Source organism: Equus przewalskii, chromosome 19 (assembly GCF_037783145.1).
Source record: "Equus przewalskii isolate Varuska chromosome 19, EquPr2, whole genome shotgun sequence".
Taxonomy (NCBI): domain Eukaryota; kingdom Metazoa; phylum Chordata; class Mammalia; order Perissodactyla; family Equidae; genus Equus; species Equus przewalskii.
In genome coordinates, this window is record NC_091849.1 from 51,731,726 (window position 1) to 51,757,246 (window position 25,521).

The 25,521-nt window shown below is 40.1% G+C and overlaps 1 long non-coding RNA gene across 1 annotated transcript in view; it reads right to left on the bottom strand.

The window, feature by feature from the left end:
- Positions 1 to 251: 251 nt before the first annotated feature.
- The window catches only part of LOC103542001 (uncharacterized), a 30,142-nt gene continuing 4,872 nt past the window's right edge, over positions 252 to 25,521 (bottom strand). Inside the window, exons 2-4 of the long non-coding RNA XR_542602.2 lie at positions 22,588 to 22,664; positions 6,049 to 6,125; positions 252 to 463 (exon numbers count right to left, since the gene is read on the bottom strand). This is a non-coding gene — a long non-coding RNA (uncharacterized lncRNA). The remainder of the gene's footprint in view (positions 464 to 6,048; positions 6,126 to 22,587; positions 22,665 to 25,521) is intronic.

Below are 25,521 nucleotides of genomic sequence, written 5' to 3' on the forward strand. Positions count from 1 at the left end.
CTAGCAACTTTGTTTCCAGAGATTGCTGGATCTGTACTTGACCCTTCAATTATCTAACCTGGTAGTTTGGAATCTAATGGATTGGGTCAGCAAAAGAAAAAATCTGAAGGAATAAGTGACTCACCTTGAAGCTGCTGCCCAGGTGATGAGCAGACGTAATGAGCAACTGATTCATGGTATTGCTAAATTTAGTTTTCGGTCTATCACATGCTAGAAGTAATCTAAAAAGTAATATACGTATGCAACAAATTGGGTTACACGAAACTTGAAAAATTTAAATTTGAAAGGAACAGAGATATAAAGCAACAAATCAGCCCAAGTCAGATTTAGAACTGTTTTTAATATGACACTGAAGGGTGATAGCCTGGATCACACAGAGGCGGGATTTTGTGCGTCTATTAGGGCTAAGATAGCATCTTGTTCTTATCCATAGTTCAGGAAGCATTCTTATTAGAACCATCTCCTAGAAGAAAGCAAGTTATATTAAGAAAGATTGCAACATGAGCCATTTTTCAGTATTGCAGATGATGAAAAACCAAATATGCGAATCCTAGAAAATTTAGGGAGAGTAGACGCTTAAGAAAAAAGAAAAGAAAACAGACGACCAGGAAGAGTTGGTTTACATTTCTGGGTTTAAGCAATTTTCGTAATCATATGTGGATATTGTTCTGTCAGGAAAAGGTAGTGTAGGTTTTACTCAGTAAGTTGTTAAAGCTATTTTGCTTGCTCTGATATGGTTCTCTTTAATTTCAACTGATAAATAAAAACAAAAAAAGTTACAAACTTCTTACAAAATGAAAATGTCTGTTTTCTCAGTGAAGATTTCAAACATGCAAAAATATTTTCTCACGAGGCCTCTGACGGAATAGTCTGAGAGCCAACATTTTAAAATCGGATACATTTCCAGTATGTTCAACCCCCAAATGGGAATTACATGTTTAAACCAAGTGGTGTTGCTTTAGGTGTAGTTAAAGTGGCAATGCAAATGTTTCCTTTGTTGGGCGTGAGGTTCTCACAGCATCTCCTAAACAAAACACACAGGCTTTAAAATTAGTGGCTCCCACCGTGCCTTGGCTGGACTCCTTTGCTAGGTCTGTACCATTAAATCAGAGATCTTTGAGTCCCAGCTGGCCTGTGTAGAGCAAATTCTTTCTTTCCTTTCTCCTTTCACTCTCTGAGCTCTAAAGGGGTTCAGCTATGTACCCCATGTTGTCTCTCTCTCCTCTGCCATGGTGTCCTCTCTGCTGCTGGTTCCTTTGTTGCATCCTATCGTTTCTGGGTCGTGGTTGCCCGTTTGTGTGAATGTTCCCTCTGTTCTTTTATCTGCTGGAAAGACTTCCTATCATGCTCACTTTAAGTGCTAGGGGCACTTTTTAGAGTCTTAATTGGACTTAGTCCACATTTCAACTGCCAGTATTTTAGTTAAAATAAATGTTATCGTTCCGCGTTATCCTCTTTAAAACATAGTGGGGCAGAAAGAGAAAGGACAAGAATTTTAGCAATTACCAAATTGCAGGAAAATGTTGAGTGGCTCGCCTGGGGATATCCAGGGCAGTGTGGGGAAGCTTTTCTTCTCGTTATTTTTCATTTGTTTATGCTTTGAGTATCAATGCTCAGAAGTTTAAAATTCCCCTCAATGATGTTCTCAATTTGTCCTAAAACTTCAATTAAGTCTCTCAAGTTTTTTCTTAGATCCATCACCCTAGTGTCCAGAGGAGTCATAAAGAAGCTGAAAAGAGACCTCAGTCCTCTGTGTGTGCGATCTCCTTTAGAAGGTGTTTATCAGCTATTTGTGACTCTTGTCACAGCAGTAAAACATTGACATAAAGAGAATGTCACCTGAGGGCCCAAAGGAGTGACATTATCCTGGGTCTTCCTTGTCAACTATTTGAAATGTAAGAGCAAAACTTGTGAACTTGTGGATGTGAAAGCTTTGGAAAGATGACTAGTTACTGGAGAGCTGGGCCCTCTGCAGTTTGGATGAAGAGTTCCGAACTCTTCAGAAGCACAGGCGCTTCCAGAAGCACAGGCGCTTTCAGAAGCACAGGCGCTTTCTCTTTCCTTCCCTCCTGGTCAGTGGGGTGGCTCATTTCATTAACTTGGATCTTGTTACCTCTGCTAGTCTGACCTTTATCTTCTAATCTAAGTGAACATTCAAATCTCTTTCCCTTCTGTTCATTTTATCCACCTCTAGGCGAGCCTACTGAGAGATCAATGCTTTTAATACGTACTTGTTTATTTTACCATGCTCTGATTTTCTCCTTTATCCTTCCCGTATCGTGACATTCACTGGTAAGGCATCAAACATTTCTTGAAGGCCTATATGTATTTATTTTTTTACTTGTTTGGAAAGAATTTCAAGCTTACAGAAAAGTTACTTGAATAAAAATAGTACAAAGAATGACAATTAACCCTTTCCCTAGCTTCATCTATTGTTAACATTTTATGCAATTCGCTCGGTCGTTTGTGTATTCTCTCCTCTCTCTCTCCATATATGCATATATCCACACATAATGTGTATACATGCGTATATACATATATGTATAATATATATGTACATATATGCATATATAGATGTGCATTTATGTGTAATAATGTCTATACACACATAATGTTTTGTTTTACCAAAGCATTTGAGAATAAGTTTCACACATCATGGCCGTTTATCCCTCCGTACTTAGTGCTTTTTATGGCTAGGAATATTCTCTTACGTAATCACAGGGCAGTTGTCAACTTTGGTAATATAGCATTAATATTTTTATCTCATTTGTATTTTAATTTTCCCGCTGCCCCGCTAATGTTTCTGATAGCTTCTTTTTCTTCCAATACAGGATTCAGTCCAGGGGCAGATATTGCATTAAGTTGCTATGTTTCTTTAATCTCTGAAACATTTCCACAGCGTTTGTCTTTTTATGACATTGATATTTTTGAAGATAGAGTCCCCTCCCCTTTTAAAAACAGATGTCTCCCTATTTTGAGTTTGTCTGACGCTTTTTCATGATTAGACTTAGGTTTCATGTTCCTGACTGGACCACCACATACATGACACTGTGCTTCTCAGGCGGTCACATCTGGAGACACATGATGTCCATCTGCCCCTCATGAGTTTTCATCACAAAGTGAAGCGATGACCTGTTTCTCCGCTCTTTAGTTATTGTTTTCTTGATTGCAACTAATAAGCAGTATGTAGAGAGATACTCTAAGACCATGCAGATACCCTGCTCCTTATTAAAATTTCCCCTTGGATTTAGCATCCATCAAGCATTCTTGCCTGAACCAGCTTTTAAGATGATGGGTACACAATGATGAGGACCCAGGTCAGCACTCCCTCCACATTCCCCAGTCAGCGTGTGACCTTCCAGGAACCAAGAACCCTCCCTTCTCCCTCATGTGTGGATGTACGTACGAGTTATCTGTGTGGTCGCAAGGCTTCCTGTTTCCCCGCCCCATCCGACCCCAAATGGTCTCTAATTAGTCCTTATTTAGTTTGGAGCTCTGATTGTCCCAGACTTGGCTGATTGGAGTCCCTTCAAGGTGGCTACTTGTGCCTGTGTCACCCTCCATTATTGTCTGAGCACATCCTCATCATCTGGTGTAACAAAATGTTCCGTGCTCATCTTGTAATTCCCTTTCCCTAATCCTGCTTTCAGCCACGTCTCCAAGGACCCCTGGTTCCTTTTAGTGGGAATGGGATTAGAGATGAAGATCTGAGCACTAGCTGTGCTCATTGCTCCTAGAATGCCTCTGCTTCTAGGCCTTTTTAGTGGACAGAGCCGGGAAATATATGCATGCACATAATACACATATGTAGGTACACATGCACATACACACATGATAGAATCATGTAAACGTGCACACACACATGCATGTGCACATTTTGGATATCATGAGTCTACACCAATATCTCTGATTTCTTGCCCTCCTCCACTCCATATTTTCATGTGCTTTCTTTCACAGTGAGAATCCTGGCTTCCAAGACATCAACATATTTTCTCACTTGCTCAATCCTATAATACATCTAAAATAGTTTCAGAAAACCTTCACCCATATCTACTACGAAAACCAAACCTAATGAAAAGATTCAGGCTCTCCAGTTTCCCCTTTTCCTATCTCCCTACCCTGCCCAAGACTGAGGTCGTACAGGGCATGTAGTCAAAACTGTGTGTATAAGTTCCTTACGTTAGTTTGGGACATTTTTTGCCCTGCACTGTGGTTATGGTATTCATTTGAAATACAGTTGGGTTCATTTTTTTGGTTTCTTTCCATTTTCGTTTTTCCCTCTTCCCATCCTTCTTGATTTACATCTTTTGAATGACAAACATTAACATACTTCCAAAAGTCAAAACTTTAGAGAAGGTTTACTCAGAGAATGTCGCTCCTCCACTGCCCTGTGCGCCCTCCTCTCCGTCACCCCCTGTAGGGAACCAACTTAGTCGTTTCTGTTTTTTCTTTCCTGTGACCTTTTTTGTAAAGATAAGCAGACACATGTATGTTTTCTTGTTTCCTCTTCTTTCTTAAACACAGGCACTGGGTATAATCTTTTGTGCTTTGACTTTTCGCTTTACGAGGTCTCTTGCACCTCACTCCCCATCCGTTCATAGGGCGCATCCTCATTCTTTTTCACGAGATAGTATTCGTTGTGTGCTTGTACCAGAGTTTGTTCAACAATCTCCTTTGCTTGGACATTTAGGCAGTTTCCAATATTTTGTAATAACAACGCTGCAATGAATAAACTTGTGCATACATATTTTCATATTGCTGAAGGGGTATGTTCAGGATAGCCTCCTAGATGTGGGTTCAAGGAGAAATGCACGTGTAATTTTGTTAGATATTGCCAAATTCCCTTCGGCGATGTTTACATCGTTTTACATTCCCAACAACCACATATGAAAGTGCCCGTTTCGTCACAGCCTCAGCAACAACTGTGTTGCGAAGCTTTTGAATTTTTCCCAATCTGATGGGTGAGAGGTAGGATCTTGTGGTTTCAGGGTGTGTTTTCTGTTCTTACGAATGAAGTTGAACATCTTTTCATATTCTTAAGAAGAATTTTGATCTCTTTTTGTAAGTTGCTTGCACGTATTTTTTTCCTATTTTTCTATAGGGTTTTTGGTATGTTTTCCCCTCAAATTTTAAAAACTTCTTTTTAGTTTTAGGGGTAGTGGCCTTTTATTTGTGATATATGTTGCAAATATTTTCTCCAATTTGTACTTTGTTATTTGAGTTTATTTATTTATTTACTTTTGGCCTTGTAAAATTTTAAATTTTTATTTAGTTAAATTTGTCACTCTTCTTTTCAATTGCTTCTGGATTTTTAGTCACAATTAGAATGCCTTTTCCTACACCCAGGTTCTGGAGGAAGCCACCCATCTGTTACTTGTATAGCTTTATTTTTTACATTTAGATCTCTGTGAAATAATAAGAAATATATATATGTATATTTGGTTCCCACTAATGTTTGGTCTTTGATTCTGGTTCCTGACATGGAGCTCCTAAATCCCTTGGGATTTCCTAGGATAGGAACATCTTTTGTTCTGGTGAGGTGACTCTTGGTGGGCTCCTGGGCGGGGCTGGTCACTAGAAAGACCAAGCCATGACTAGAAGCTTGGAACTTTCTGTCCCAACCTCCATCCTCCAGAGAGGGGAGGAGGGCTAGAGACTGAGTTAATAAACTATCATGCCTACACAAGAAGCCTGCATGAAAATCCCTATAGTATGGGGTTGGAGAGCTGCTGGGTTGGTGAATGCATCCACATCCTGGGAGGGTGGCAAACCCCAACTCCACCCAAACCCCAAACTCCCCAACTCCCCAAGACCTCCTGTGCTTGGGACTCTTCTGGACCTTGTCCTGTGGATCTCTTCGTCTGGCTATTCATCTGTATCCTTTAAAACATCCTTTATAGGGCCAGCCCTGATGGCCTAGTGGTTAAGGTTCGGCACTCTCACTGCTTTGGTGACCCCAGTTTGTTTCCTGGTCAGGGAACCACACCACTCATCTGTCAGTTGCCATGCTGTCGTGGCAGCTCACATAGAGGAACTAGAAGGACTTACAACCAGATAGACAGCCATGTGCTGGGGCTTTCGGGAGGAAGACTGGCAACAGATGTTAGCTCAGGGCAAATCTTTCCCTGCAAAAAAAAAATAAAAAGGTATATATATGTATCCTTTATAATAAATCAGCAATAGTAAGTAAAATGTTTTCCTGTGTTCTGTGAGCTGCTCTAGCAAATTATCAAACCTGAGGAGGGAGTTGCAGGAACCCCTGATTTGTAGCCCAATCACAGAAGTTGAAGGTAACCTGAGAACTTACTACTTGCGATGGGCGTGTGAAGTGGGGGGCAGTCTGGTGGGACTGAGCCCTTCACTGTGGGGTCTGCACCCACTCCAGACAGTCAGTATCAGTACTGCTTTGTGTGGAAAAGCCCACGCATCTGGTGTCAGGAGTGTTCTGAGTGTGGTAGTAGTGTCAGAGCGCAGAGGGGAAAAAAGAGTTTTCCCTACTCACTGGTTCATCTGGAATTTATTCTTGTGTATGGTGTGAGGAGTGGTTCTAATTTTCTCTTTTTCCAAATGGCTAATCAGTTGTCCAGCATTATTTGTGAAAAGACCATCTTGGTTCCAGTGATTTGTGATGTCACCTGTATCATGTGTAGTTAAACCTTATCCTTTTTTGGGCCTGCATGTATGGCAATAAAAATTTGGGTAAGTAAGCCATCTGAATTAAGTCAGTGAACCCTCTGTAAAGGAGGAGTTTTAAAATTAAAATATCACTTAAAGATTTTGATATTAACCTTAGTACAGCGTCTGAATTAGGTATCACAGTTAAAGCAGTAGAGGGTCATATGTCCCTAGCACCGGTTCTCAAGCTTTGTTAAAACATAGATTCCTGAGCTCTATCATTAAAAATTCTTACCTAGAAGTCCAGGATGGGGCTTTGATGTTTTCTCTGGTTAATGACTAGTGCGGGTGGATGGGGTCTGGGGTCATTGGATCACTCTTTGAAAAGCACGTCCTTAGAGGAGAGAACAGCCTACGTGGGATAATATCCAATGCAGTGACATGTGCAAAAAGTAATAGTTAAATTATTTTGATGATGACAAAAGGCCATTTAGGCTTTCCACTACATACAAAACATGAGAGTTACTCAAAGAGCTAGGGGTTTACTTCTAGGCAAGTTGTTGGAAGTAAATCCACATTTGGTAATCTTTCCATCCTTCAGAATTTATTCTCAATTGTCTGGACATGATATTTAGGTCTGTGATCCTCAGACCTTTTAGTTTTACATCTTGTTCAGAAAGATCAGGACTCTGAATGACTTGTTTTGGTGATAAAGCCTCCAGTGGGCCACAATGATAGGAAGGATGCTCTGAATTTGCGAGGTTAGAAATGAGATTAAATAAGTAAGGACACTTGTTCTAGTTTAATATTATGCATTTGATGATGGAAACATTAACATTGCTTCACGCACTGGAAAATTAGTAATTTCCTTCTACCGTCTGGAAAATTAGTAATTCTGCAATGTTCTTTCAAAACCAGGGACCTAAATAGTTGAGCAAGGAAACCATAATTGATATAGCTCTCTTCCAAGCTTTGACCCTGCAGATTTGGCCATATTGTGTGTTAGAAAATATAAGAAGCACTTGCTTCCATTTTCTGGGGCTGATTCACCAAAATCTTATCCAGATTTGTTTTTGTCTGTCCATTCCTTTGTGGCACAGAATAGAGTCCAGTATGGTTCTAATCTCTGTCATGCATGTTCTTGATGAATAAAAATCCAGGCCCACGAGCGCACATGTGCACATTTTACTACGAGATAGCAAAATCCTGGTGTGTGGTGACCTCATTCCCAGTGTGACCTTATGGTTCCCACTCTTTGTACTCTTACAATTTTGTGTTCTCCTGGCTTTGTGGGTGGGGATTTTTCTTCTTTACTACGAGTCACAGCAGTGTATCACAGCCATAGAAGAGCTAAGCCTGGAGGGGTTTGTTGGCAAAGATTTGAGCATCTGCCCTCTGGTTCTTCTGGTTCTCGTCTGTATTTCATAACACAAAACTCACGAGGAATTCGTGTTGGTGGAATATGCCTACTAAACGATGCTTGCAAATAACACGTTCATCAACTAGCATTTGAGGTTTTGATTAAACCGTTTTGTAAGTAATTTCACTTTCGTGGCTGTGAAAGAGTACATTTTGAAAGGAAAAATACGTTTTGGCTCTGAGTACTTTGAAGTCCCTCTTCAGTTCATCAAAATCTATGTGAATTGTAATGTGGCCTCTTACTGTTCAGGCAAATCCTTTGGATCCAGCACTTGCTATCCTCTGATACACAAAATGATTCACGTCAATATCACCAATAAAATCTCGAAGTCGGGCTGACACACTCGCAGTGTGTAACACTTCCATTGGCTTCCTAGTCCTAATTGGAGAGATTGTCTCCTTTTCCCCATTCTACTGCTTAAAACACTTGCCCCCTTGTTTTATTCATGCTTTAGTCTCATCTTTGTTGGTGATTATACTTATTTGATTACTCATCTTCTGTGGTGAGTCCTGGCATTTGGCTCAGCTTTTTGTTGTTCAGTCTCCTTGCTTTTGAAATCCCTACATCTCCTTTTTCAACAACCTCTGATTATCTCAAAGTTACCTCGGATGATCCTGACTCGTCCTTCGACTTCAGCTGAGGACCCTAACCTGGCATCTCAAGATCTAGGTGACTTCAGGGCCGATGATGGAGCCACTGGTGATGTCCTCCCACATTCAGACTGTTTGAATAATGGTTTTTACTCATTTGTTACTCGCCTAGAAAAACTATTTATTTTATAGAAAAAACAATCACTTGAGTTTTTCTAAATGTCCTTGAACCCCACTGCCTTAGTCATAGTGTAACAGCGTTAGAAATTGTTTTAAGTAGAGCAAAGAAAATTCAACTCCATTTAGGTTAGCTTTCATTTGCAAATGTCATTTGAAATTTGCGTTAAAAATCATGTAACTTCGAATGACACAGTCAATAAAATGAAGTTGTTCACATATTAAAAATTTCCTACTTTTCAAGGTTATTTGAAGTGTATTTTATAAAAACCCCATAGTCGATGACTCTGAAGTAACCACGGAAATGTTTTTATTCATTATATTCCACTGCAAAAAAAAAGTGGTTACAGTATTTCTATAGATTTTTACCTTATTCTTTTGTGTCCTATGTAACTAATTCTTTGCTTTATGTACAAATATCCTGGTTCCTAAAGGCTATTCTTTTTTTCCTGGAATAAAGTACCTTTGAAATTTAGTGACTAACTTTGAATAAACATGCATTTGTTTGGGGGCGAGAGCAAGTAATAATAGTTTAATTCATTATGTGTAGTTTTTTCCCTCTAAGGTACTTTACTAATTCATACATGGTATCACATATTTTATTGATCTTTACCAGAACAGATCTTTCCTCCTAGAATAATGCTCTTTCCTTGAGTAAATCCTGCCATTCTTTAAAGTGCTATTGCTTAGGATTTTTTTAAAAAATGTGTTTTTCTTAAATAAGTTGTCTAGGCATTACTGGATAGCAGAGTTGTTTCAATGACTCAATGATGTTAGGTCTGACATCTCTGCAATTCTCTTAGCCTTTTCCTTACAGTCACAAAATGGCTGCCATCCATCCAGCCATCATATCTACCTTCATGGCAGGAAGAAAGGGAAAGGACCTGCCTTTAGCTTATAATTTAAGAAATAGATGTGAAACTATTCTCAGGAGGATGTGTAACTTGAAAATAGGAATGTTGTAACTTTTCTATTTGAAATAACATTTTACCTTTCAAATGATTATCTGAAAGGCTATAAAATATATCTTTATTCCATTATTATTTAACATATATTCATTTAAGAAATACTGTGCACCAACTATGAGCCAGACAGTGTTTGAAAAATTTAGATTACAAACTCTAATAAAACAGAGATTTTTGCCTTCAAGTAGCTTCTGGGCTCATCAGGAAGAAATGCAAGAAAACAGACAAACACTGTACTGTGTGACTGATAAACCATAGAGCTTAGCGCTGCAAAGGGCAGGTAGAGTTGTGGAGTTGCTAACTGGTACCTGGAACAGACGAGACGTGACCTGAGATCTGGAGCATGAAGTCAAGATAATTGATAAAACTGAGGGGAGGATATGGAGGGTATCCAGGCACCAGGACCAGCGTGTGCAAAGGCCTGGAGGTGACAGAGTGCGTGGTTTACTCAGGAACTACAAGCGATGCCCTGTGGCTGGATCCTAGGCAAGAAGGATGGAAATTTGTGCAAACACTTTGATCTTCATCCTAGTCTCGGGAATTATGCTGTAGTCCTTTGCTGTCACCTGATTCTAATTCCTTAAAACTTAATTTTGGTTACGCTATCCTGGAACCCATGGGCTAACAAGTCAAATATTTTCTTATATTAACATTGGTATTCAATAGAAGTTGTATATTGGTGATCTACTGGCCTAATCTGACCTACAGACATGGTTAGTGGTGTGTTTGTATGTTTTTTCTTTTCCCATACAGTGTGAAAAAAATTGAATTAGTCTCCAACATTTATACATCAGAAGACTTCATGGAAGAATGCAGTTTCTCTGGAAAAATGAGAAGATCTGGAAATACCGGGCCTGCGTTCTCACACAGCAGCAGTAGGCTGGGGCTAGTAAGGATAGGCGGTATGTAGTCCCCCACAGTCCTCGTTTCCTGTTGTTTTACATCAGGCCCACTTGACTAAGGTCGGTTGGTTCCCGAAGGCGTTTATATTTGCTACCTCCAGTACAGGAGATAAACTATATATAGCATCTGAGGAAGCATTACTTGGTTAATTTGCACACTGGCAATTCTTGTCAAGATACAGTGACATAATTCTGTTCCCCTTGACATAAACTGACCACATGGTCAATGAGTTTACTTTGGCCAGCAGCCTGCTTGAATGAACCACAATGAAACACCTGTGTATTAGGAGTCTTGTTTCTAATTACCCTATATAATTTTTGTGCCTTGCAAAATGATTGCTCTCTGATAGATATTATAATCTAAAAAATCGCTCAGCACGTTGTGACAAAAGGAACATGATTAGACTATGAATCTTGAGGAATGATGTCTAGTTGGTCTTTGCTAATCCATTTAATCTCCTTGGTCCACAGGATCTTCTTTTTAAAAGTATCTTTTAATGTCACTTGCTCTATTTGCCTGGTGAGGTTATCACTGATATTCAAGGGAAACGGTGTCTATCACGAGCACCGTGGGTAATGACCGAGGACCTACAGATGAAAGGAGCCATTGCTTATTATCGTTAGGACTCTTGGGGTCTGGATAAAATATCTTACCAGAAAGAGCTACTAGTCTAAGAAAACTGTATAACTTTAAACCTTTGTGACTTCCCATAAGAAAACAGGGATGCCAAAGTGTGAGCCTCCATATGTGTGGAGACTTTGGGGGCTGTGGCCTGGAGACAGACGGTCAGTAGACAAAGATCTGAAGACTTTCTGCCTTATGTTTGCTCAGGGGGTGGATGGAATTTATTGAGCCTGTTACTCTGGGCAGTATTAGACTTCTATAACAGAAAGAGAAGATAGAGATTATCTGGTCTAGTTCACTCATTTTAATGATGAACAAGTAGGTTTTCCTAGGGACAAAGTGGCTAATTAGTATCAGAGACAAGACAAGAAGTATTGGACACCTAGACTCTCAATCCAATGACACTTCCATTATGTCTGGTGTCACTTACAAGACAGCATTTGATGCTCACATGGGCTTACTTGAAAAGCTATTGGTTTTGCTGTTTCTAAAGGAAGCTAGAGAAGAACCTTTTGTTCTGCATTGTTTAAGGCTTGTTTACCTTATGGGTCAAATAGGGGAACCTCAATAAATTGTTGTCATCTTGGATGGGCTAGGGGGCCAATAGGAATTCTGATGAGATTTGGTTTTTCAGTGGTTGCAGGAAACGAGCAGGGCTGCTCTATTGCTCAAATATTCTGGAAAGCAAAAACCCCAGGCATGTTTTACTCATATGACTGTTGAATCACAGGCCTTCAATCCTCCAAATACAAGGAGAATCTTCACAACTGAAAATCTGGAGTAATTATTCACACTGACAAGGAAATCTGCCAGAGGCGAGTAAGATCGCGTATCACCTCTAAGAAATGTTCTCCTGAAAAGTTTTGGTGGCATTTTCTATAAAAAATATTTTCATAGTTGAAATTTTAAAAACTGCAATTCAAAATGATATTGTCAGTTTACTATGTTCTCATTAAAAACAATAATCTTTGCTGTAAGAGGCAAAGATCTCCCCCAATATGTAGGCTTAAAATCCTTTGATAATGCCAGAATTGGACTATTATTTATACTTTTATAAATTATTTTTTAAATTATAACACTTATAAATAATTATATTTCTAATAGCAGCTAATGTTAATCCTAAAATGAATTCTTTATATTTGTTTGATGAATTACCAAGTCCTCTTGCTTTCTTTCATGTCTTTCCATTCATTTTTTTTCCCTCTCCACTGGTCACATCTTTCTTGCGTATCTGTAATACAGCCTCCTAGCTGATTTTCCTGCATTTTCTTTTTGTGTTGAATCACGCCTGTTGACTAAGCCTGTGTTGATTAAGCTTGGAACTACATTTCCTGAATCTCTCTCCTGTCAGGTGTCCATTACAGATGACTGAGAGAGGAAGTGCAGTGGGTGGAAAGACGGAAGTGGAATGTCTACCAGATCCACAGATGAATAGGTGCACGAGGGCCTGGCGGATTCCAGCTTGTCCTCATTGTCCTTCACTTGGTGGCTCTTTCATCCTCCTAACCAGCCGTGGCCCCAGGCCCACCAATAGATGCTTGACTCCAGACGTACAGAGGCAATGACTTCCAGAGGCCACAGCTCTTTTAAGGCCCCTGTGAGTTCCTTTCACAGCCTTATGTCAGAGGCTAGCTGAGCTTGACTTTTTAGGTCTCCCTGCAAGCTTTGTCCTGTCTACCCGGGTCAGTGCTTCCTGAGAGCTGGTTAATGACTCTTCTGTCCTCCAAGTCTCTCTTCTCCTGCTCCTTCCACAATTGTGAAAGCTCTAATTCTTTTGTAAATCCCTTATTCCCATAACAATCATAGTGGTTCTCCTTCCGCAAATAAAGCTGGACAGATACACTCCCAAGCTTATCGGTTGCCTTTCATGTATTTACCCAGTCCTCCCTTTCCCCCTTAACCTTTGATCCTCATCATCTCTCTTTCAGAACTCCTTCTTCACAGAAGAAGAACCCCATCTCCCTGGGTCCTGCCCCCTTTAGGCCACACACCTGCATACTTTGGAGTGCAAGGCCTCTGCTCTGACCCACTCTCACTGCAGGCTAGGGTTGAGGTGAAGCAGATCTCAATTCAAACTCTCACTCTGCCCCGTTCTAGCTGGGAACTTGGGCAAGTTATTAATTTATTAGGCGCAGCTCTCTCACTTGTAAAGGGAGCTAACAGTCATAGCTACCTTGTGGAACTGGTGTGAGAGGCCAATACAAAGCTGTTCACAAATACTGACTTGCTTTCTCTTCTTTATTCTGCCGCCAGTCTTCCACTGCTTTCCAAGAAGAAAGAGATGGCTTCATGGCCCAGACATTTCACTGCCTCTAGTACCACAGCCCCCAGTGGAAAAGGCCAGTCCTGAACCACGGACTGAAGCACCAAGCATTGGGGTAGGTGCATCCTGGTTCAGGACCAAAGGAATGCTCTGTCTTTCATGAGGGTGAGCATTCCTATGAGTAATATAGTGAAGCTACATTAAAAAAATGGCTAACATTGATGCTGATTACAGACACAAAGAATGGACAAAATGAGAAGAGAGAAATTTAAAAAATGGACTTGATTGTAAAAGTGATGCTCTTATATACACTTATATCCACAGCTTATTATTTATGCCTAATAATTAGCATGTGACACAATGACAATGACGCAAGTCATTAAATATATCACCCCACTAGCTTATTTCTTTCAATTGTGACAGTAAGTTCTTCCCGTGGACACTTGGCCATTAAAGTTTGTTGTTCAGGTGGTGTGTTCATTCACTGGCTGCCTAGACCAATTAGAGGAAAAGCAGTTCCCACAAAGATAATACTAATATACAGTGATCCTTTTTTACATTTGATCCCTCAAACAGTGTTAGAGGAGGGTTGTTAATATTCCAATTTTTCTGTAAAGGAAGTAAAGCTCAGGGAATGTGAATAAATGCGTTAAGCCCTAAAGATATAAATCGAACTCAAATAAGATTCTGTTCCAAGCTGTCATTTGGATGTTATGTGGCAAAGCTGATCTGTTGGAAGATGTTTAGTGACACACATAAATACCTTCATTAATGGTATGAAAGTGTGAAGAGAGGTGGATTTGCATCAATGAGGACGTGCAGGTCCAAGTCTGAGTTCTAGATCCTGGGACAAGGGTGTGGCTGCTTATTTGCCCCGGGGTCCGATTTCCTCCTATGTTTTTGTCTTTTCACATTTGTGTCTGCCTGCACTTTGAAACATATAGGCTTCCTAAAAGCTTCAAAATTTTTACAACAATTCTTTGTTTTCCTCAGCGTGTTCTAACATCTCTGAGCTACTCGAATGGCCTAGTGCTGTCTTCGCTATTTCACAGGCGCCATAGTCTCATCCAAACAATAGTGATCCTGAGGGACAGTGTGATTCCCGGCCCGGGTGGACAGGCGGCATCTCCAGCTTGATGGCTCTTGAGAAGAGCAGGCCATGGTTGATCCGAATTCTTTAATTTGAATAATAAATAATCTACATCACCCTGATCTGTTGTTTCTGAAATTCATGTGTAAGGTGTGAAGGAGAATGAAATTCAATTTGTCATGAAACAAAGAAAAATGAAGAAAAGAAAAATAGACTTTCACAATGTTTTGAAATCTTGAGAAAGCTGGATTGCATTACCCTCTTCTGGGGCGCTTGAGTCACCTTTTTACTTCCTGGTCTGGCGATATTTCATGCCCCCTAAAAACAGTGTATCAATCATCCAGTGAACAGTGTACCAATTAATCCATGGACATGAAGATTGATATGCAATCTGCTAATGCTGTATTAACGAGTTTATGATTTTCATAAAACACATAGACCCGTTTTGAGTTTTATCAACCTTAGTAGTTGAAATTAAAATGGAAATAGCAACATTTGTTTTGTGCTCTCCCTACAAAGCAACTAATTATTTTCCTCTGGGTAATGATAATTAGCAAAATTCCTTTCATCTTCCTGATCAGTGCACAGCTGGTACTCAGATCATCACAAAGACTTGGTTTTATGTGGTGACACTGAACCGCTGTCTAACTTGAGAAGTACATTAAGTGTACACTATTGCCTCAGTTTATTAATTCTAGATTGTGTCTCAATGAACTTCTCAAATTGGGAACAACACTTACATCAGTAAACTGTAGTCAGTGAGAGAGAGTTACCATGAGGGCCTGCTATTGGGTGTAGATTTTGTCTGCTTCAGAGGTTATAGTTGGGCTTACAACGTTGATATGTCTGCGGAAGGTCCTAAGGCACATCTCCTCCGCTCTTATAACATATTTTTAGGCATTCTCCTTTCAGTTAAGCAGGAATAGCCTTGTGCTTGGTAGGCCTGGGCTTTGGGGGTGGAAAGCATTCAGAGCGCTACTCACTCCCATTCCTTGGTCTTTCCTGGAGTGCACATTTGGACCAGAGCTGGCCGGAGGACCTGTTGGGTGTGTATCGCTGAGGGAGTTCCAGAGCTACACAGGGCAGCCTGGATAGAACGCAGTGGTACTACTTCTCTTGTGTCTATTCTCATGAAGACTTATCTTTCTCACCCTTTGCATAACAATCCCTTTAGGGATGGGGCCATGTATCAATATCTTTTTATCTTCAAGTTTTGCACGGGGCTTGGAAGCTAGTGGGTGTTCAGTCAATGTTTGTGCTATGAATGAAGGGTGGTCCAGTGGAAGAATGGCACGTTTGATCCTGGCTACCAAAGGAGACCTCAGGCTTACTGGCTGACGTGTGGCAGCTGAGTCTCAGACGGAAGTACCGTGTTTGCACTCATTTTGCCTTAAGAACACCAGTAAATGTTATTTCTATCTCAAGTTTCTACTATGGTATATTTTAAAACACGGTAATACTTTATGCTGTTGAGGGTATATGAAAGGCACACTTATGCAACCCTTTAGGAAAGAAATTTAGCAATGCCTATTAAGAACTTTCATAATGTTTGTTTTCTATAATCTGGCAAAATTCAGCATCTGGCAGTCAATTTTAATGAAATAATTTAAAACAGAGAAATAGCTTTCTTCACACCAGGATGCTCATCTCAGATTTGTTTGAAATCGTGGAAAACTAGAAACAAACTAAGTTTCCAACAGCATGGGGATGGTTAGTGAAATGTGGCATATTCACTAATTGAAGCTTTATTTGCTGATATAAAATGTTTTTCAAGATTTTATCGTAAGATACAAAATTCTTAGACTAAGTTCTAAAATTTGTACATCATCACAACAAAATAGACCACACATGCAAAAAGCCTGGAACAGAATATTATTTAATCTAAGGATAGAAAAGACTGGAACAAAATCCAACAAAATATTAATGTTGGTTGCATTTTTTTGTTTTTATTTTCCCAATGTTAAGTAGACCCCTTTTGTTATGTTTCCTCTACTCTTTTGTGTTGAGATTATGTGACCCTGCTCTGTGTCCTTCCTGGTCCATGTTCCACTGCCCATTACAGACTGGATCATGATGGACGTCTGACTCAAGTTGGGCACATTGGACTTTCTCCTTGGAATTTAGAATTGGAATTCAGAGAAAGCAAGTCCGTTTGGATGCATGCCTTGAATTGAGGGACAAGCAAAGTTTGGACCTTTGGTACAGACATCTTCCTCCAGTTGCACAAAGAGAGCAAATTTCAGAAAAATAAAAAGAAAGCAGATGTACAAAGAAAAAGTAAAGAAATTATGGGACCCCAAAGAAAAACTGGTTTCTGGTGATGTTCTAGTTTCTGGGTCTGGCCTTCATGAAGCCTGGCTGAGTGCCATGAGATATTCTTGTCTTTTTATAATATATTGTTTTTTTTTTTCTAGTCAGTTTCTGTTACCTGCACTCAAGTTTAAGTAAATAAGATGCTTCTACTTCTGGGTATTTTAAAACTATCCCAAATAAGTATGAATTACTCCTAAAATGTTATTATAGTAAACATAGCAATTGATGTATTTTTAAGAAACAGTAGCTATTTTATCAAGATCTCTTGTTGATCTTCCACTTGTAATGAGTAAGAAGCACAGGTCATCCATGGCCGTAGAATTACAGTGTTTCTTTTAATCTTGTTTTTCTGATTTTGGGGAATTTAGATAATTTCCTTTGCCTCTAACATACAGTTAATTTGTTATTTTAAGTAAACTTAATATGACCAAGTTCAATTTTAAACTTGAGGGGAGAACCATCATGAAGGTGGGTTACGTCTAACCAGTTCTCACCTGTGCCGTTGTCTGAACTCTGTCCCCCACTCTTGGCCAGGCCGGACAAAAATTATGTTTGCCACCACCTGACCAGCTGAAACGCTCATGGATAAAAGTATTAAAGACAGGAGACATTGTTCGTAATGTATTATTCAGTGAAAAGCACAGGTTACAAAACAGTGTGCACAGTACAACTCTAGTTACATTAAAAATGATCAATATATTAACAGACTGGGAAAAAAAATATACCTTAATGTTAACTGTAGTATATTTGAGTTGTGGCTTTACAGAGAATTTAAATTTTCCTTTTTCTACTTTTTTGCATCTCTCAAATTTTCTACAGTGCATATGAACTTAGTTGGTAATAAAATTTTTAAAAAGTTAAATTTTTAATGAATGATTACCTTAGTCACCAAAACAATGTCGGTCTTCTCTCCTGATTCTATCAGGTGCAAGAGTTTAAGGAAGAAGGAAGGAGAGAGGAGGTGGGCTTGGGCTGCCGTGGATGCTCTACCTATGGCGTTTGGGCCTCTAATTGCTTTCTAGAGGAGCGTTTATCAGGAAGAAGTGCACTGGGATTTGTTCCTGGTCCAGAGAATCCAAGGCCTACAGCAGGGAGTGGCTGAGAGCTCTGGCTCACGGGTAAGCCTGGCTCTGCTCCTTTCTATTTGTAAGGACTTGGGAAGTTGTTTAGCCTCTGTAAGGCTCAGCATCCTCATCTGCAAGATGATGCGGCTCCCTCATGGGGTTGTAGAGAGCATAAAATGAGATAGCGTTGCATCAGTCGCTTAGCAGCGTTATGGGCTCACAGTAAGTAGTCGTGGTGTTTTTTATTATTACTCTTAGGCAACAGACATAAATCCTCCATATGTACTCCACAAATCCTCCATTTCGGTCTGCCGTTCCAGGAGCGCATTGTCCATATCCTGGCCTCCACTATTTTAGTTTACACCTGACATGTCTTCCTGTATCTCTATTAATTCCCAAAAAAGTCAGTGCTTCTCAAACTGTAATGCCCACAGGAATCACCTGTGGGTCTTGTTAAAAATGTAGATTCTGACGCTATAGGTCTGGATTGGCATCTCAGATTTGGAATTTTTAACAAGCTCCATGTGAGATCAATGTTGCGGTCCAAAGACCACTTATAGTAGCAAGGACTAGGATGGCCCGGCTCAAATCCAATGTCTGCTTGATATCACCTCCAGTGTCCCTAGCCAGAACGGTCCTCTCCTTCTTTGGCTCTCAAAGCACGTCAGTTATACTCCTAATTTAGCACTTATCACACTCAGCCTGCTTTGGTGTACTGCTGTACGTGATTCTGTTTGCTCCTAACTGAGCTCCTGACAGCAGACTGTGTGTTGTTCAACCCTGAAAGCTGGCAGCACAGCACAGTAATGTGGATGGAATGTTCAACCAATATCTGTCACATTATGGAACTGGGTGACAAAAGATGAAATGACACCTTAAAATAAAGTTGTGTTTTCTGTAAGTATTCACTCCAAAATTATCAACATGAATCAAATTAATTAATGGAAATAGTGGAAGAGAGTAATGATGTGAATAATTCCAAGTGGCAAATATTTGATTGTGATATTTCCTTTCTTTTTAAAATACATTACACTTTATAAAATGCAAGAAGGGATGATGTACTGGATGGGATGACAAATCCAATCTGGGATGATGCATTTTCCATAGATAATCACATAAATGGGTAACAATTTGATTTTCAAACTCTGAATCTCTTGGTCCATGGTTTACAATCAGCCTCCAAGTGGGCCAGAGGCCAAAGTTGGGTGACCCTGCATTCAGGCTGGACATGTAATTAGTGGTCTTTGGGGTAACATGGACTCACTTCTGTTGAGAGTAAATAGGGAAAAACATTGTGAGAAACGAGAAAGGTGCAGTGGAGGTCTGTATTAGAGGAGGTCGTCCAGAGGACGTGACTGCCGGTTGACATGTGAACTGGACTTGAGTGATCAGAGACTCCTCACCTCCTCTCCGGTCCTTGGGATGTACCTGAATGTACATTCTGCCCACTGTTCCCACAGTGGGAGCCATTTCTTTTTGTTTTTTTTTGGTGAGGAAGATTGGCCTCGAGCTAACATCCATTACCAACCCTCCTCTTTTTGCTTGAGGACGATTGTTGCTGAGCTAACGTCTGTGCCAACCTTCCTCTGTTTTGTCTATGGGATGCTGCCACAGCATGGCCTGATGCATTCTGTGCCAGTCTGCACCTTGGATCCAAACCTGGCAACCCCAGACCACTGAAGCAGGGCATGCGAACTTAACCACTATACCACCGGGCTGGCCCATGGGAGGCATTTTCAAGGACTCAAACTTGAGAGAGCAATGTGTTCTGAGACCATCTGGGTGGTATATGTGACTGAACCTAGTTAAGGCCTCCATAGAAACCTTTAAGATTCTGACGGGCAGGTGCGGAGTTCTACTCATCTTCTGGCCTCCCAAGGTAAACTTCACGTCGAAGTTCCCTTGCTTATCACACCTGCCACCTACCAGCCTGGAGGGGTCTGCCTCTTTCTTCAGTCTCTCTCCTTGTACGGGGCCAATCTGTGAACCAGCAGTCAGCCCTCTCTGGGTCTTTCCTGGTGGTGGGATCACAGGACAATCGCCCCGCCTGACTCTGGAGTCTGTTTGGCCCTGCCATGGCTCCCTATTGCCTAATTCTCACTCTCCTTCTCTGGAGCAAATAGCATTTCATGGCAGGAGAACTTTCAATTTTCTTTTAAAAATCCAGTCAATCTAAATAGAAGAGAAACTCCATTTTCAGTAACCTTTTACTCATCTGCCACTTATGTCCTTAGGGAAGCTTAAAGAATTTCCAGCAGTACACCACAGAGCAGATCGTCTGATATATTGCCAAACTTTTTCAACACTTGTCTCCAAATCCCCACTACAGCTACGACTTTCTTATAAAGATATCATTTGGGGAAACTTAGCAACTATTGTTTTCCTGAAGTGGTCCCAGTGGGGATGAGGGCTATGCCTAACCCTTTTAAAATCTAGTTTCTGTATCTTATGCCTGGTGTCCAGCATTACAGAGTAAACAGTATTTTGGAAAGACTGACAGGGTCAGCTGCTCTGGGAATGTGACCGGTGACCTCCTGCTGGATTACCGTCCTGCAGGCAGCTTCCAAGTCAGTTGAAAGGTAAGCATTCTTTCTGTATAAGTCCAGACTGCTTTGGAATATGTTTCAATTTCAACTGATAAAACGGAAAATATTTCCTGGGCATACTGTCTCACAGGGCACGGAACTGTTACTTTGGGGGCAAAGCGATTTGTCATGTGAACACAACCACAACAGCTAAGCTGCTGGATTTAGGGGAGCAGAGAGCTAGAGCGGTTGCTTTGATTAAGCTGTAACAGGAAAACTGAAATCCAGAACTTTCTTTCTGAAATTAGAAACATGCATTGTAATTCTCATATTCAAAAAATGAAACCCTTCGTTTCTGAGTCCTTTTTCCTGAAATCTTGTCAGTTTAACTTGGCAATTGTCTTCACTCCTGAAACAGCAATGGTGTGAGGGTTTGCGTGTGTGTGTGTGTGTGAGGGAGAGACAGAGAGATACTCACAATTAGGAAATGTATCTACTATTCAAAGGGCTTGGAAATATATCAGATGTTAGCAAATGCAAGAGCAAAAAACTGTTCAACCCAGTCCCTCTGTGATGCCACCATGAAGCGAGGAAAATATCTCATAAGTCTCTTGAAAACTATAGATGCTGAGTAGAGAATAGTTGAGAAAATGGAACACGCTGGACTTGGCTCTGCGACTGGTGTTAATCAGCTTGTATGTTACAGACGCTGGAGGTATGGATTAAGTTTTGTATCAGAATCCTTGTTATTTACAAATTACTATCAATGGTGATGATTTTTTTAAAAAAACTCACATTTTATTTTTCAGTAAGTTTTGATGAAAGAATTGCATTTTTCAGATGCACCCATTCCGAAAGAGAACATTTTTCAAACTTCTCACAGCTCTCACGTGATTCAAATATTTTCTAGTGCTCCAAACAAATGCCCTACCTTCAAGAAGTGATCTTATAAAGAAAATGCTCCTTCCCTTACATTGACTAAAATGTCTTTTCTGTTGTCATTTTAAAAATATGGCTGAGAACCAAAATAAGGGGACAAATAGTATCAGAAAAAGTAAAAATATCATATTCCAGTAAAAAGGTTTATGTTTCATTGAAGAGTGGTAATTACAAAGGTACAAATTTGTTAAGCTGTCATTAACGTAATTATCATATACTGTTATTTTGGGGTTTGCTTTTGTGTCCACTTGGCAGCTTCAACTTAGAAAAAATGTTTATTACATAGTGACAAATTCAACTTTAAGAAATTCCTCTGTAGACATTATCTTTTTACAAGCTGTGGGCATGTACACAACTCTTAGTATCCCATGCATCTGGCCTGCAGAAGCCATAAGGGATGCTTAAAAATGGTGATGGGGAGAGGTTAAAAGTCTTACAGTACGTGCCTATATGCCAGATGCACAGACAGAGGACAAGGTAAGAGTTCGTGGGATTTTCCAGAAGGAGAGTCCACAGCTACAGCTTGAGAGTTCGCAGTTGCCAGGTAGGCATGCTGGGAAAATCAAAAAATTCTGGGAATCACTATCTACATTTTGTTCTTCACAGCCACCCTCCCTCCCCATTTGAACTTGAAACAAACAGAGCCTTCTAGAGACATAGGCTTAAATTTTGAACTAAGAGCAACACTAATAGGTCAAAGGTTAGCTGTTTGGGAGAGATGAGTTCTTGGGGCTAGATCTGAGCTAGATTTGCACTTGGCTCTTGGGTAGCATAGGAAACACAGTCCCAGGGGTTCTTGGGACAGGCTGTTGCACCTGCAGGCGCGCACTGACTGTAGTATCCTGGGCCAAATGGGTGTGGGGGTTACATGGGCTTCTGACTTGACCATGGAGAGCGTAAGGGACCCATATCCAGAAGATGCTATGTAGAATGATAAGAAACCCATATAAAAGGCATTCATTGTTTCAGAAGAGGATGTCTGTCTTAATAAAAAGATATTTATTCTTGGAGCATACAATGAGGCAGATCCACAGTTGTCTACACTGTGCTTTGCAGACTGTCATTTTTTTCAAAAGAAAATAGCACTTGTTTTTCATACCTTATGGGTGTCTGTCTGCCTTCTGAGGTTTCAGCAATAGATCATTTATCTGTGCTTTTGTCGTGGAGATGAAAGTCCTTTAAGTGCAGATGTGGGGAAATCACCACCATAAAAACAAAACAAAAACAAAACGTTACATTTAGCCCTCTGACCCAGTAGATGAGCTAATAGCCGCAAACTCCATTTTCCTTCAGTTCTTGAATATAGATAGAAACTATGAGCAGCTAAGATTCCACCCGCTGCTTCTTGCTCACGAGACACATGGTGATGATGCAAAGGACACATGCAAAGAGTGGTGCAAAGGAGTGAGGTGGCAATATCCTGAAGCAAATAGCATTTGCTGAGGGTCATTTTTTCAATTTTGAATGGAATTCTTGCTTGCCTACTGTAGTGCAGATTTTAATTTCCTGTTTGGAGTGACCTGTTGTGCATATTATATTCCTGAAAAAAATCATAGATTTCCAGTTTAGAAAGTAATTATAGCTATTCCTCTATTTTTTTAAATAATAGCTTTATTGAGATGTAATTCCCATGCCATAAAATTCGTTCTTTTTAAGTGAACATAGAATTCAGTGGCTTTTAGTATGTTCAGATTTATGTAGCAATCACTGTCTAATTTCAGAATATTCTCATCATCCCCAAAAGAAACCCTGCACCTGCTAGCAGTCTGTACCCATAGCACTACCCATTCTGCCCTTCCTCTAATATCTGGCAACCACAGATTATCCTTGTTTCTCTGGATTTGCCTATTCTGGACATTTCATATAAATGAATCACTTAATATGTGGCTTTTTATGACCAGCTTCTTTCACTTATAGTTTCAAGGTTCACCCATATTTTTGCCTGTATCAACACTCCGTTCCTTTGTATTGCTGAGTAATGTTCCATGGTATGCATATATCATGTTTGTTTCACCATGCACGTGTTGATAGACGTTTGTGTTATTTCCCCTTTTGGACTATTATGAATAGTGCTATCATGAACATTTGTGTATGAGTTTTTGTGTGGACGTATGTTTTCCCTCCTCCTGTGTATATACCTAGAAATGGAGTTGCTGGATCATATAGTAAGTCTATGTATAGTTTTGAGGAATGGCCATACTGTTTCCTAAAGTGGCTGCCATACTTTACAATTCCACCAGCAATGTATGAGGGTTTCAATTTCTTCATACCCTCACCAATGCTTGTTATTGTTTGTTTTTTTTTATTCTAGCCATCCTAGTGTGCGTGAAGTGGTATCTCGTTGTTCTGATTTTTCTTCTCTAGTCACAATTTTGTTGAACTTATTTTCATGTGCTTTTTGGCCATTTGTTTGTCTTTTTCTTTGAATGTCTATTCAAATCCTTTGCCCATTTTTAAATTGGGTTATTTGTCTTTTTGTTGTTGAGTTGTAAGAGTTCTTATATATTCTAGACAGTAGTTCCTTATCAGATAAATGATTTGCAAGTGTTTTCTCCCACTCTCAGTTAATTTTTGTGCCTCATTTGTTAGGACTTTGGTGCTATCTTTGACGTAAACTTTTTCTAGATAAATTTCATGTATCCCAGGGAGTTAATAGCACACACTTTTACCGAGAACCTGCTTGATACCAGATGCTGTAAGTTCTTTGCACACATTACCACATTTAATTTTTGTAATAACATTATGAGGTTGGTATCTTCTCTCTATTTAAGGAAAAGAGAACTGAAACTCTGAGAATTAAGTAATTTTATCAGAGTGATCCAACTAGAAAGTGGCAGGATCTGTGAATGAATCCAATTCTTCTTGCTTCCTAAGTCTATTTATTTCTCCTTTATTCTAATGGTTAGTTGTTTAAGATAAATGTCTTGAAAAATCAATATTGTATTCATCTGTAGATTGATTTGTGTTTGATAAATCTGCATTTTATTCCTGTTTCTTACCAAAAACCTTATAAGTAATAAGGTATTAAATGTCTTAAGTCATGACTGTTTGATCTATTTCTCTCTCCCTCCTTTTCACCCTCTTTCGTTCTTTGCTTTTTTCTTTCCGTTCTCACCCTCCTGCCCTTTTTCCTTTACAAGAATTTATTTAGTCTTTACTACGTTTTAAGTGCCTGGAGAAAATGATGAATAAAGCACCATCTGTTAGGAAAGACAAACCACAAATAAGTAGATATGGATAAACTTAAAATAGCATGTGAAATTATGTAATGCCAGAGGTGCTAAGAGCTACAAAGAAGAAAGCAGCAAATGAGTGGCCAGAGAGTGATGGGTTTGCTATTTTAGGTGGGGTCATTAGGGAAGACCTGCATGAAGTGAGAAGGGAGCCACGTGACTATCTGGCGAGAGAGCACGCCTGTCAGAGGAAGGCACATGTTTCCTGTGATTGACAAACAGAAAGGAGACCAGTGTGGCTCAGTCTCGTTTCTGTTTGACCAGCAAGGGGATGAGGGATAGATTTTGCCTGGGCCTAATTTTACCCAAGAAAAGCTCCTGTCCCTAAATCAGATCTAAAATAATTTAAACGTGTCTCTGAGATGGATGGAGTAGGTAGAATTCACCATATAGTGCTGGTGCTATGTACCCACTCTCCTCATTGTGCCTGTGATGAAATGATTTGTTCAGAGGCACTAACGTGCACAGTGGTTAGGAGCTTAGGCTGGGGGACTTGAGTGCTGCTTATTAGCTGTGTAACTGCGTCTTGTTTTTTCAACTCTAAAATGGGCGTATTCGTTTGCTAGGGTGGCCGTAACAAATACCACAGACTAGGTGACTTAAATAACGGAAATATATTCCCTTCCAGTTCTGGAGGCTAGAAGTCCAAGATCAAGGTGTTGGCAGGGTTGGTTTCTTCTGAGGGCCTCTCTCTTTGGCTTGTAGATGACCGCCATCTCCCTCTGTCTTCACATGTCCTCTCTGTGTGGGTCTTTGTCCTAATCTCCTATTCTTGTAAGGACACCAGTCATATTGGTTTG